Below are 14,206 nucleotides of genomic sequence, written 5' to 3' on the forward strand. Positions count from 1 at the left end.
ATTCTTTGTTCCCGACACTACTTTCCTGGTGATGCTCTAGTCCTTGTTTCTATTTGCATTTTTATGTATATGCTTAGATATATATTGACTCCTTTTACGCACAGTCTCATAACATATAATAGGAACCATAGTTCAAGGACCTAGACAAGACAAAGAATGTTTGGGATATGAGATTCCAAAAGTGCTGGTGACGAGGAAGTTGTGACAATAGGTAGTATTAAGCACAAATTCGGGATACTTGTTAAGTTATAATGTGAATAGAAAAGGGGGGAGATCATGCCATGTATAGAAACTTTTCAAAAAATAGATTCCATTTTTAATATGCAAATGACTTAATGGTCAAAATTTTCAGAATTTGCCTTTCTAATAATAACTGCTGCTGGTGAATTATAGGCTATGCATCTATTATCAGAGAAGTATTCACTTATAAGCTCTCACATTACATCTAAGAGTCCTAAAAGAACATTACAATATCCAGGAGCAAATGGAGATGATATAAAGGATATATGTAAGGACTACAGAATCACTACCATGCTGCTGCAGGGGGAACGGGAGCCCTGGCACCCCAATCTCATGCTACAAAACCACATATCAGGAGCACATATTTAACCAGTCCACAAGTTCTTTGGTAAATGAACTCTCATTTCTGGACAAGCAGAATATTCCTGACTTATATACCCAACTTTCCCAAATACCTGACACTACTCTACTTAAGTGGGGTAGTAGCAGCAGAATAGATCCCAAATCCTAGCTTCTTGTGTTCATTCTATCTTCTGCTTCATTTCATGATCTCAACTGAATATATAGCTCAGACCACCAAGTATTGTAACCTATGTATTTACTGAAATTGAGATTGTAATTATTTTTTGTGTTGCTGATGCTGAAAAGATTAAAATTTTGGTACTCATGAGATTTGCTTGGCTGTTTATAATAACCACTCCCCAGTGTCCTTCAGAGACAGGCAAACATTCTCAGCTAATGCAGACACCAGGAGGAGCAGGTGAAGCAGCTCATCCTTACTCTTCTGCTTCTCTGAATGGTTTATGTCATAACATGTAGGAGGAATATCATAACCTTGCTGACAGAAATAAGTGCCAGAATCATCGGCCTCCAGGCTGCTGATTGTGAGAGAATACTGTGTCCCAGACACCTTGCCACTGAACCTAGATGGGACTCCATCTACCAAGCTGTTTGCAGCATAGATCAGGAGCTTAGCAGATTTCTCTGTTTTCTTCTGATACCATGATAATGCAGGATAAATGTCCTCACTAGATTTGCAAGTGATGCTGACTCTGTCTCCCAAAGATGCAGACAAGTAGGATGGAGTTTGTGTCATTTGGATGTCACATCTGCCACCTGCAAGTAAAATCACAAAATTAACCTGATTAGTTCAGTCAGGACTAATCACATTGGTCTAAACAAATGACCATTGCTGTGCTTCCTTACCTGGGAACCAGAGCAGCAGGAATACCAGGAGCTGAGTGTGGAACCCAATGTTCATTCTGTGATCTTCTCAGAACTGACTACAACATAAATTGTGACAGCCTTATGAATAAGTCTTCAGGGCAGTGGGCTGTGTTCTGAGCACATGCGAATCACCAGTTCAGGAATTCAGCAAGAGATAAGGGTCCCCAGGTATCTCAGGACAGACCAGGGATGAACATATTTTTCAAAAAAGAATGTGTGTTTCTCTGGGGACCGAAAGGACTAAATGAATCCTGAGTTTTTCTAGGTGCATGTTGTTTTGAATATTCTTTGATTCATCTCATTAATTCATTGACACAGCTGTATCTGTGACATGATCATTCATTTTGGCACAATATCAGATGTGCAACAAGACTCATAGATTCATTTTCTTGATACCTGTCAGCATTATGGATGGCTTAGTATCTTTATTTAAAGAGTGTGAGAGGGGGTTACTGGAAGCTCAGAGTGTTTTACTCAGAGTTAAAATGAGTTTATATGCATAAAAGTCCTCTGGGAGTGAGTTGTCTGAAGCTGGGTGAGATAGACATCAATGCCATTATTATCCTATGATAGTCACTGAAGAAGTATGGAGAAATACAGCTTTGTGGGTATATGTCTGAATAGTGTTTGCATGGCAAGTGTAGAACATGATAATTAGACATTGGTTTTAAGATGCAAGATTGCACAAAGATACAAGTTAATAAATGAAAATTAAAGTAATCAGAAACTGAAATGCATTTAATTTATTTTTTCAGAAATTGATGTATGAGTAATGCATTTATATCATTTTCACCCCATGCCCTTCTGTTACAACTCCTTCCCTGTGCCCACATCTTCCTTCAATTAATGACTTTCCATTAATTATTGCACACACACACACACACACACACACACACACACACACACACACACACTACTGTGTTCTCTTCGTGTTCTTTCTATGTAGGTTTGTTAGACTGAACCCTGGGGACTAGATAACCTATTAAAAAATCTTCCCTGAAGAAAACTGAATCTCCATTTTTCAGCAGTCATTGATTTCCGGTAGCTCTTCAACTAATGAATGGTACCTTGTAGAATTTTCCACATTCATGTTGTATGTTAACTGGTGCTCTTTTTAGGCAATCATACATTTGAGATTCTATGGATACAGATTCCTTGACAGGTCTGCAAACATGTAGGAAAAGATGCCCTACGCCTCTGTCTCTTAATTACTTCAGTTTCTCCCTCTGCAGTATTTCCTAAGATTTAGGTGGAGGTGTAGTGTTGTAGATTCATGAGATGAGGACTGTAGCTAGATCAATTGAGGCTGGCCACCTCATCGCCACTTATGTTCTGCATTTTGAACAGTTAGAGATCTCTGTAATACTTTCTATTGAAAATAAAAAGATCTTTGTTGAAGAGTGAGAGCTGTGGGTACAGGCATGATTATTTAGAATACACTTAGTACTTACATTGGCTTAGGAAAATTTCAATTTAAAATTCATATGTCTGAATGTACATACATTTATGTATATTGTGTTAGTACTGTCAAGTAAATATAAACTATTCATCTACTTATGACATTTCTAAGCATCCTTAGTCTTATTTGTCCCTTATCCTTCCCACTCCCTCTATATTACCTTCCCTGTCTGTACCTTAGTTAGATTTCCCTCCTGTCACTGTTTCCCTTTTTATCATTCCTTTTGCCTGTGTCCTACTAGCTCTGTTTCTAGAATTTCATCTTGATCCTCCATGGTCCTTCTTTTACTTCTTCATTTCAGAAGCTCTTCCAGGACATATACTCACTTGTAGAGATTTGGATCTAGGACCAAGAAAATAGAAATAATTTGTGTATGCCTTTCTGGAACAGTCATTAAATCCTTCTGCAAAAGAATTTTGCAGCTTCTCTTAAAGGATAATGACAGAAGATGTCTTTAAGAGAGAGACATTAACTGAATGGAACTAACTAATCACATGAGTCCTTAGAATCCACATCTTGACTCAGAGAAATGAAGAAGGAATCATAATATGAACAGCACTTGATATGAGAGACAGTCATTGGTGATGGCTTTGGAATGAAAGGGGACATGTTTCAAACCATTCCCGACATATTAATTCAGATCTTGAAAGAGCTTGAGCTGAAATCCCAGCCATAAAATACTTAATGTTGCTGACTAATATGAAATTAACACTCTTAAATTGTTTCCAAACTGCTTGATATGCTAATGGACACAGCCATAAAAAGGAGAATATCAAATCATATCAAATAAGTGTTAAAAAACAAAACATTCTATGAAGATAGGTAAAACTAGGGACAAAACAATATTTACCTTGACTCAATGTGGTATCTCCAATAAAGGATTAAAGGGTACCTTGCCTGTGAATCCTCTCCTGGACTCTCAGATCTACTAAAGAATAAGGCAGAGCACACTGGTCCTTGGGCAGACAAGAGAGTGTTTGAATAACAGGTTGTGTATAGAGAAGAAAATTACTGCTTCAGACACTGGCTCACAGGCTGAACTGTAAAGGGGATTTGTGTTTCAGTCTGAAGCACTGAGGAGGACACAACAACAGTGTTCACAGTATTAGCCTGTTGCAGCTTCAATATAAATGCTGATGGTGCCAAGAGTGACTCTGTCCTAGACCCACTGCCACTAGACCATTCAAGCTGACTGGTAGACAGGAAGGGCCTGCCTCTGCTTTTGTTAGTATCAGGCTAAATAGCTTCTTGTTAGAACTCTGTGTAGACACGACTGACCTTGCAGCTGATTGTGACTCTCAATATCATCTTTAGGGGTTAGAGAGATGGCTTAGAGGGAATGAGTGCTTTCTACTCTTTCTGAGGATCCAGGTTTCACTCCCTGTACTCATCTCAGGTAGTCCACAGTGAAGACATGGCCAAGGAGTCTCTCTAGTTCAACTGATTTCCTCTAGAACCTCTCTACTCCTCTCTAATCTCCCCACAAAGAAGGCAACAGTTCCTAACTCCTCCTAAATGTGCAAACTGCTAATAGTATAGCTCTAAGCTCTGTTAAGGTATGTTTTATACACACAATCAAAAACACATCTAGAATTCCATAATGTGTTGTACATAAATGACACTGTACAACAAATTTCATTAAGTTTTATTGGTAGGATGGCTGCTGATACTAAGATGTGTTAACAATCATTTTTGCTAGCATTCCTGTCTCTCCTCCTAAGATATTTCCCAAACAGCATTATTGTTCTTATCCTGACACATACTGTGTTATCAATAGTCATGACTCTGCCCAGCTTTCTGACTGGCACTTATAATACAAGTATTTCTGAGGCTGAGGCAAGAGGACCTTAATCTTACTAAACAGTAAATGCTACACAGGACTACATCTAGACACCATCTCAAATTTATATATGCACACACACTTCTGTCTCCCATTGCATACAGTTACATTAACATGCACATGTGTTATTATTTATATGGAGTTAACAAGCTAATTTCCTATTCCATAACATTGATTATTTCCCCTCTTCAATGAGATCAAAACCCCTTCTCCACATGAGAGAGTAGTTAGTACTGTCTGTCAGACAACAATACAAAGGTGATAGAAAAGAAGATGAAAAGTGACTGAGCTGGCAGGGCTGCAACAGATATACAGGGACAGGAATGGCTTCCTCAGAAGCAACTAAGAGCAAGCCTGAGAGAAGGGATCTGGCCATACAAAGCTCAGGGTGGAGTACTTTACAAATAACAGTGTCCAGCATTTATGGAGGACAGAGGTTTGAAATACACAGAGACTGCACAAGTTGATCCCTGTGAACAAAGATAAAATAACCTATGCATAGAAGCAACATAGGACTGAGACTCCTGATTTGGGATGTGTGTCACTCAGTTTTATGTTAATGCTAAGTGCAATGACACCCTGTGGGACAATAGTCACAATGAGTTCATGTATACACTGAATGCATTTTAGTCCTTGTTGTGTTAACCAACACAGAGAAAAATGTGGGTACTGTTATCATATATACTCCAAATAAACTGTTAGGATGTTTTCCCCATCCTTATCTGAAATATACAGAATTATGCTGATTATAATGCCTGGACCAACAAACCTGGTAAAGAGACTATTCCGGGGGTGGTCACAGACCCTAATGGAGAATGTGCCATTGTTTGGGGGTTGGTTTTTGTTGTTGTTGTTGCTATTGTGGATGATGATGATGATGATGACGATGATGATGATGATGATGATGATGATGATGATGATATTTCTTGAATGCACATGACATCAAAATGCTTTCTAAATCCTTTTATATATTTAAACCCATATATTGGTGTTGTTTGCATTCATCCTAAAACTTCTTATTGCAGTTGTTAGTAGTTAAGGCAGAGGCTCACATATACAAATACAGGGAATATGACTCTGGAGTGGTCATTCCGTGCACTATTGAACAAACTGTAACTGTGGTTATATTCACAACATTTGATCCATCACCATTTCTTCATGCAATGGGGAGGGACAGGTGTGTCCTTACCCTTCACAGAGGGTCTATGAGTAACTAATGTGTGCTGAGAAAGGAATGTGATAATTTTACTAAGTGTTGTAGTCATATTCCAGGAAATAACCAATATTCATGAAGCATCCATAATTAACTCAGATCATAAAGGGAAAAGCAGAAAATTAGAAGAGGATATTTTAGCCTGGCAGTGGTAGTACACACCCTTAATCCTAGCACTCTTGAGGAAGAGGCAGGCAGATCTCTGTGAGTTTGAGACCAGCCTGGTCTACAAGATCTAGTTCCATGACAGCCTCCACAGGTACCAGTAAACTCCGTCTCAACAAAACAAAACAAAACAAAACGAAAGATATTTTGAGAATGCTTCACCAGGTTAATGGAAAGGAAAGTGAAAGTGAGGTGAAATACTAAAATCACAATATATACATAGATACAATAAAAATTTAAATGTAAATTCTGAACCATACTTAGTGCTACATCTGTACCAGGCACACGCTCAACATCTAGTAATTTATATTGATGTTACGAAGAAAAAACTCTATTTCCCTACCCAAAGACTTCTAGCCCTGGAGTTAACACACTGTCCCCTAGGCATGCAGTTTAGGATCAATTTGGATTTTTATGGCAGAAGACAGAAGGAAGGAAAAGGACAAGAGAGGGGAATAAAATGGAGATGTATAGAAGGAAAGTCAATTTTTTGTTATAACCCATGATCTAAATTTCCAAGCACTAATGCCACTTATATGATGTTCTCAATGGAGAGAACTGCAAATTTTTGAATGGCAGTTTCTAGGCTGAGCATCAATAAAGGAGGCAAAGACAAGACCAGAGTTCACTCCGAGGATATATGTGGCATCCTCATGTAACTGTAAAGTTATAAGAGTTTTTAATGTCATTGTAAATGTAAGCCAAATAGAAATGGTACTGCCCTTTCAAACACTAGAGATGGAAAAGAGTTGTATAAAGAAGACCTGTATAAAATTGCTCCTCTAGGAGTCATTTTGCAGTCTAATAAGGAAGCCTAACACTGACTATGTTTTCAATGTTTCTAGAGACACAAGTTCTAGATTTCAAGTGTGTCTAGCATGGAATTCATTGATTTTCTTGCAAAGACAAAAAGTGTGTATTCTAGTGGCTACCCTAATAGACAGTCGCCCCTCCTTATCTCTTTCCCTATCACATTACCCACTAGGCAATTTGTGAATGATTTGCAAGGGAGGCATTTCTCTTCAAGAATTAGGAAAAAAACTCAGTTCTGCCCTTGAATCCACCTTTTGAGTTCTCAGAATGAAGTTGCTTCTGCATTGATTGGGTGCTAATGCCCTGGATCCCAGGTGAGGTCAGAGATGAGGGAGGAAAACAGCACAGGGTGAGCTCTAGGACTGTACAGTTTCCCATGTGTCTTCTGTGCACATGAGAGAAGAGCAGGATTTATTTTGTAAGGTGGGACAGGGATATGGCATTTTTGAGAGAAGCAGTCCACAAAGAAGAGGCACCTGGGCTCTGGTGATGGTTATCACATACAAAAGATAAAATGGTATTGGAACATTGAAGTGGGCTTTTATTGCATACAAATACTAAGTTATATTTAAATTGAATACTGTTGATATGCAAAACAAAACCACCCAGTACTTAGTATTATGGAATATCTGAAAATACTTTATTATTTAAGTAGCTGATATTCATATGACCTCACACTAATCTGTGATTGTTTCAGGATGCTCTGGAGATGTTAAAATGACTCAGATTCCATTATCTCTGGCTATCATCAGAGAGCCCTGACCTCCATCCTTTGTAGGTCAAATAAGCACCTCCTACTATGAGATGGAAACACCTACATGAAATGGGTGTCACATAGCAAGCTCAGTGTGAAAAGCTACTAATTTATAAGATGTTTCAAAATGTCCTTCAAGTTCCTTGCAGGAATAGTGGCCATGAGTCTTGATTAGACATGACACTTCCTGATTGCATATTGTGTAAATAACTAAAAAATTCATTCTGCAGTGTAGCTTAAGCTTCTAATCCTGGTATATGGGTGATGAGGTCATGTTACTCAAATCAGCCAAATGGAGGCTAAGAATATTGTTCTCTATTGCTGTGTACAAGGTACCCAATCTCTTCATATACTTCAATGCCTTAATTTGATATTCTCCCCAGTTATGATCCAACTTCCATCATGTAGTACTTGTCTTTTAAGCATCAGAGGAAATTTTCTGAATTTGAATGAGGAAAAAAAAACAGATCAAAATTTATAGTTTGGCACTGTATCCCATGGTAAAAACAATTTCATGAAGACAATGCCTTAATGGTGATCTTAGTTCCAACATCATCAGCATGGCAACATGGAGCAGAAGATTGAACATCCTGAATAAGTAGATATGATTGGAAGCAAATGACATCCCAGGGCATCCGTTGCCTGTGTCCTTCTGAAGATGGTTAGTGACATCTGCATGATCTTTTGTGGCTTGTGAATAATTTTCATTTTTGAAAGTGAAATAGAAAGCAACTATAAAAATCACTTCACCTGAACAAGAAATTAAAAAGAAATCATGGCAATGACTATAAATGATGTCAATACAGTACACAAAGATGAATCAGTATATGCTATTGAAGGCACTACACTGTTACAGTCAAGGTCATCTTCAGTATGGAGGATTCTAAAGAAAACATGAAACTACCATATGATTAAGCCACTCCTGTATTGGTATATTCCTAAAGAAATATGAATTATCATTACACAGATGTGTTACTCTGTGTTCTATAGCTGGGGAGAGACATCATGGTCATGGCAACTCTTTTTAAATTAAATTTAAATTAAAAATAATCTTATTTCACATACCAATCGAAGATCCCTCTCCCTCCTGCCCTCCCATTCCTGCACCATTCTCCCATATCATTCCCCATCCACTCCTCACAGAGGGTGAGGTTTCCCATGCGGGATCGATAAAGCCTGTCACATCATTTGGGGCAGGGCCGAGGTGTGTAACTAGGCTGAGAGTGTTTTGCTCCATTGGGCTCCAAAAGCCCATTTGTGTACCAGGCATGAATACTGCTTCCACCGTCACTGGCCCAATAGACTACCAATCCCCCCAAATGAAACACATGTTCCCGGAGCATGGTTCAGTCCTATGCTGGTTCCCCAGCTGTCAGACTGGGGTCCATAAACTCCCATTTGCTCAGGTCAGCTGTTTCTGTGGGTTTCCCCATCATGGTTTTGACCCCGTTTCTCACCACTCATCACTCTCTACAACTGAATTCTTGGAGTTCAGCTCAGTGCTTAGCTGTGAGTCTCTGCTTCTGCTTACATCAGCTATGGGGTGAAGAGTCTATGATGTCATTTAAGGTGGTCATCAATCACATTATAGGGGAAGGGCATTTAACATAGCCTCTCCACTATTGCTTAGACTCTTAGTAGGGGTCATCCTTGTGGATTCCTGAACATTTCCCTAGTGTCAGGTCTATTGATAACTCCATAATGACTCCCTCTAATAAAGTATCTCTTTCTTTGCTCTCCTCTGTTCTTACCCCAACTCCACATTCCTGATCCCTCATAGTCTCCACACATTCACCCCTCCTCCTTCTACTCCCTCCAATCCCCCAGCTCCCAATTTACTCAGTAGATCTTGTTCCTATCAACCTCTCAAGGGTCCATATGTATCTGTCTGAAGGTCTGCCTTGTTTCCTAGCTGCTCTGGGATTGTGGATCGTAGGCTCCTTATCCTTTACTCTATGTCTAATATCGACTTATTAGTGAGTAAATACCATGTTTTTCTTTCTGTGTTTTGGTTACCTGACTCAGAATGTTTTCTTCTAGTTCTATCCATTTGTCTGGGAATTACAGTATTTCACTGCTTTTTCCTGCTGAGTAGTACTACATTGTGTGAATGTACCACATTTTCTCTATTCATTCTTCAGTTGAGGGGGATCTAGATTGCTTCCAAATTCTGGCTATTACAAGTAATGCTACTAGGAACATAGTTGAACAGATGTCCTTGTGGTATGAATGTGTATCTTTGGGTATATGCCTAAGGGTGGAATTGCTGGATCTTTAGGTAGAATGATAACCATTTAATGACAATCTGTCATACTGATTTCCAAAGTGACAGTACACGTTTGCATTCCTACCTGCAGTGAAGGAGTATTCCCCTTTCTCCATATGCTCTCCAACATAAACTGTGGTTGGTGCTTTTGATTTTAGCAATTCTGACAGGTATAAGATGTTATCTCAGAGTTGTTTGATTTGCATTTCCCTGATGGCTAATGATGTTGAACAATTTCTTAAGTATCTATTAGCCATTTTAGATTCCACTATTGAGAATTCTCTAGTTAGTTCTGCACACCACTTTTTAATTGGATTGTTTGGTGTTTTGGTGGCTAGCTTATTGATTTCATTGTATATTTTGGAAATCAACCTCCTGTCAGATGTGAGGTTGGTGAAAACCTTTTCCTATTCTGTGGGCTGCCATTTTGTCTTGCTGACTGTGTCCTTTGCCTTATAGAAACTTCTCAGTTTCAGGAGGTCCAGTTTATTAATTGTTCATCTTAGTGTTTATGCTACTGGTGTTTTTTTCAGATAGTGGTCCATTAGCCATCCTACATATAAATGATAAATTGGCTGAGAAAGAAACAAATGAAATATCACCCTTCACAATATCCACAAACAACCTAAGGTATCTTGGGGTAACTCTAACTAAACAAGTGCAAGACATATATGACAAGAATTTTAAGTCTTTAAAGAAGGAAAATAAAGAAGATACCAGAAAATGGTAAGATCTCCCATGCTCGTTGAGAGGTAGGATTAATATAGTAAAAATGGCAATCTAACCAATAGCAATCTATAGATTCAATGAAATTCCCAATCAAAATCCCAGAATAATTCCTCACAGACCATGAAAGAACAATACTTATATTCATACAGAAAAACAAAGAACCCAGGATAGACAAAATCCCTGTAAAATAAATGAATTTCAGGAGGCATCACCATCCCTGACTTCAAGCTGTACTATAGAGTTATAGTAATGAAAACAGCTTGGTAATGTCACAAAAACAGACAGGTAGACCAATGGAATGGAATCAAAGATGCTTATATTAATCCACTCACCTGTCTACATCTGATTTTTTTATAAAGAAGCTAAAAATTATACATTGGAAAAAGAAAGCATCTTCAACAAATGGTGTTGGCATGAATGGATCCAAAGTTCCTTATGCATCATGCCAAATTTCTCTTAGATTTAGCTCTGACATTTTTCCATCTATTAACACTCACATAGTACAACAAAGTTGTAAACACTAATAGGTCAATACGGTAATTCTTGTTTTAGTATTAACAATGGACCCACCATTGGACAGATTGCAATTGTTAAAATTGTGATTCAATCAAAGGACAACAAAATGTTCTTGTGATGGGTGAAATAGAAGTCTTTTCCTCTCCTTAAGTCAATTGCATTGCTGCTTCTGACTTCTGAAGATATGTTTGAGCTACTATCATCCTTGAGTAGTGAATACTGGCAGAAAACCTTTTGTTCCATTTCTCCCTATTAGTTTGTGGGGCCCCTTCAGTACCTCCAAGTTGGTCTTTTAATCAGTTTTGCACATATTTGTGAATTCCTGTAATACTGTATTGAAGTGAGGCTTTAGTTACCCCTCATCTCTATTATAGTGTCTGAGGTACCTGTTCTATTTAAACAACAAAAATAAGCTTCAACTTCCAAAAATGAGTTCTATGTCCCAAACATTTAAGTCTTGGATGGATCCAGAAATCACAGAGGTTTGGAAAGTTGGTGCAGCAAGTTTGAGGCAGAAGGTGGGAATAATTAACTGTCATCATAATCTCTTTCCCTTCTAGGTCTGTAGAATGATGATCTCAGAGGATCAGGAATATAGGTTCAGCAGATCACAGTCAAATTGATTCGGGAGGTCCTTAGCACTAATGATGTCATCAGGTCTGGGATTTGTCTGCTCTACACATCGCACCAATTTTCATTTGCTACTTTTGAAAAAACACAAAAATACCCTTGACATCACATTAAAATACAATTGGGTCCTTTACAACATAGACTGAGGGCAAAATTTCCCCCTTATTCATTTCTTTTGAAGCTGTGTTTTCAAAGTTCCATGGCCACGTTAATTGTATGCTCCATTTGAACTAGCAGCTGTTTAGTAGCTTCTGTGAGCTGTCCTGGGGAACTAGGTTACAACTGTCCTTAGGATCTCACTGAGGGCTTCAAGATCCCCAACAGACAATTTTATTAGGACCATAAACACTGAATATCTCCCAATAACTTTTGAAAATCATTCAAAATTGTAAGCTATCTTTTCTAATCTAATCCAAGCTGTACAGCTCCCATTAGCTGACATTAGCATTACTATTTTCACAGATACTTGGCTGGGCAGGGCTGAGTAAAATGGCAGCATGCTGAGGCTAGAAGGTCTCATTAACTCCTCTCAAATCCTGTGTCAACCTCCATTCTCCAGACCTCTTTCCAGCCTGGACATTGCTGATGATGAGAGTGAAATCTTTCCCAGATCCACTGCCTATGAAGTGATCAGGGACCCCACTGTCCTGAGTGGATGCATAGTAGATCAGGAGTTTAGGAGACTGCCCTGGTTCCTTCTGGTACCAGTCGAAGTAGTTCTTCTGTTCTTTACTATATAAAAGACTCTGACCGGACCTGCAGCTGATGGTGACCTTTTCTCCTGCTGACACAGTCAAGGAGGATGAAGACTGTCATCACTATATCTGCACAGGCATCTGCAATCAGGAAAACCAATAATCATGTATAATTAAGAAACACAGAATTTAATACAAATCAAATTTTTCATTTAATGTCATTGTAGTGTCACATTGTCAAAGTACTATTGCATAAAAAATATTACACCCTGGCACACATTGCAAGTTTCTTATATACAAAGAAATAACTCTGAAAATATTATAATATTTTTCTCACCAGACACCCAGAGCAGCAGGGACATGAGGACCTTGGTCTGTGACTCCATCTTCCTCCCCCTGCCTGTCTGATGATGCTTAGTTGTCACTATCAAGGCCTAGTTTATAAACTCCAAGCAGCTTGGCTGAGTCAGAGTGGTCCATGCAAAGCAGTCAGCAAATACAAAAGCAAATGTCTGGGCAGTAGGTGTGAGAGTGTCTGATGTCAATCAACAGCAAATATACCATCACAGAGAGCATGTGATATCACTGATAGATACTGGATTTCAGTTCTCCAACAGAAGTCAACTAGGTTCCCTAATACAAGCTTTGATCAAAATTCCAGCGATATTTAAATCAGAATACCTTTGCAGAAACATTAGGAGAGCTATATCAGATTGTCAGTCCTAGGGAAACAATAGGGAAACAATAGGGAAACAATATGTTCAAAAAATTACAACAAATTAGGTAAGGTAGAGTAAGAAAATGTGGAACAAAAGAAAAGAAAGGTGGAAGGAAGAAACGAGGAAATCCAAAAAAATGAGATAATTCATGCTAATTTTCTCATTATCTCCTATCTCCAAAGCCACCCTTAATACTAAAAAAAGTGAACAGTGGCTCAGATATTTTTGCTGTAGTTTCTGGGCCAAAGTTGGAACAGAGATACAAAGAGAAGCCCATATTCACTCTGGCAATCCAGATGGCAATTTAAACCTGAGTCCTGAGGAAATTTAATATTGAAGTATAGGTAAACACAACAGAAACTAAGAAGTATACTCCTTACAATTTCAGGAAACAGAAAGAAGGCTTTAAATTGGGGAAATGAAAGAAACAAGATTCATTCAAGAATTTACAGATGTAGCCCAACAATGCCTAAAGTGTTTAGTCCAGAAATGTATATACTAGACCAATCTAGAAATTAGAGGTATTGAAACTGGGTATTAAAAAAGATGGTCTTGCTGACATAGTACAGAGTGTATAGAAAAAGACCTTCCCAGAAGTGGGCACAGCCATCCTAAATCAAATATGTTGTACAGAAAACAAACTCAGGGTTTGTTGAGGTATAAAGGAAAAATGAATGGTATTAATGAAAATCTATAGCAATAACAAAACTCACAGAACTCCTTGAACTGCAGGTTATTGGTCACTGAAAGTATATATAAGAAGTGGAATATAAACCCAATATTATGTATAAGGTACAAGAAACAAAAAAAAAATGAAATATTATGTCAATAAGTCAAAATTCACATCTGTAATCCTAAAACTGGGGAGACAGAAGAAGGAGCATCATGAGTTTCAAGCCAACCTGAGGTATATAGCAAGTTCTAGGCCAGTCTAATATAT

General features: G+C 38.3%; 1 pseudogene; it reads right to left on the minus strand.

Moving 5' to 3' along the window:
- Nucleotides 1-12,358: 12,358 nt before the first annotated feature.
- Nucleotides 12,359-12,933, minus strand: LOC113831760 (annotated as a pseudogene).
- Nucleotides 12,934-14,206: the final 1,273 nt, after the last annotated feature.

Source organism: Cricetulus griseus, chromosome 8 (assembly GCF_003668045.3).
Source record: "Cricetulus griseus strain 17A/GY chromosome 8, alternate assembly CriGri-PICRH-1.0, whole genome shotgun sequence".
NCBI lineage: Eukaryota > Metazoa > Chordata > Mammalia > Rodentia > Cricetidae > Cricetulus > Cricetulus griseus.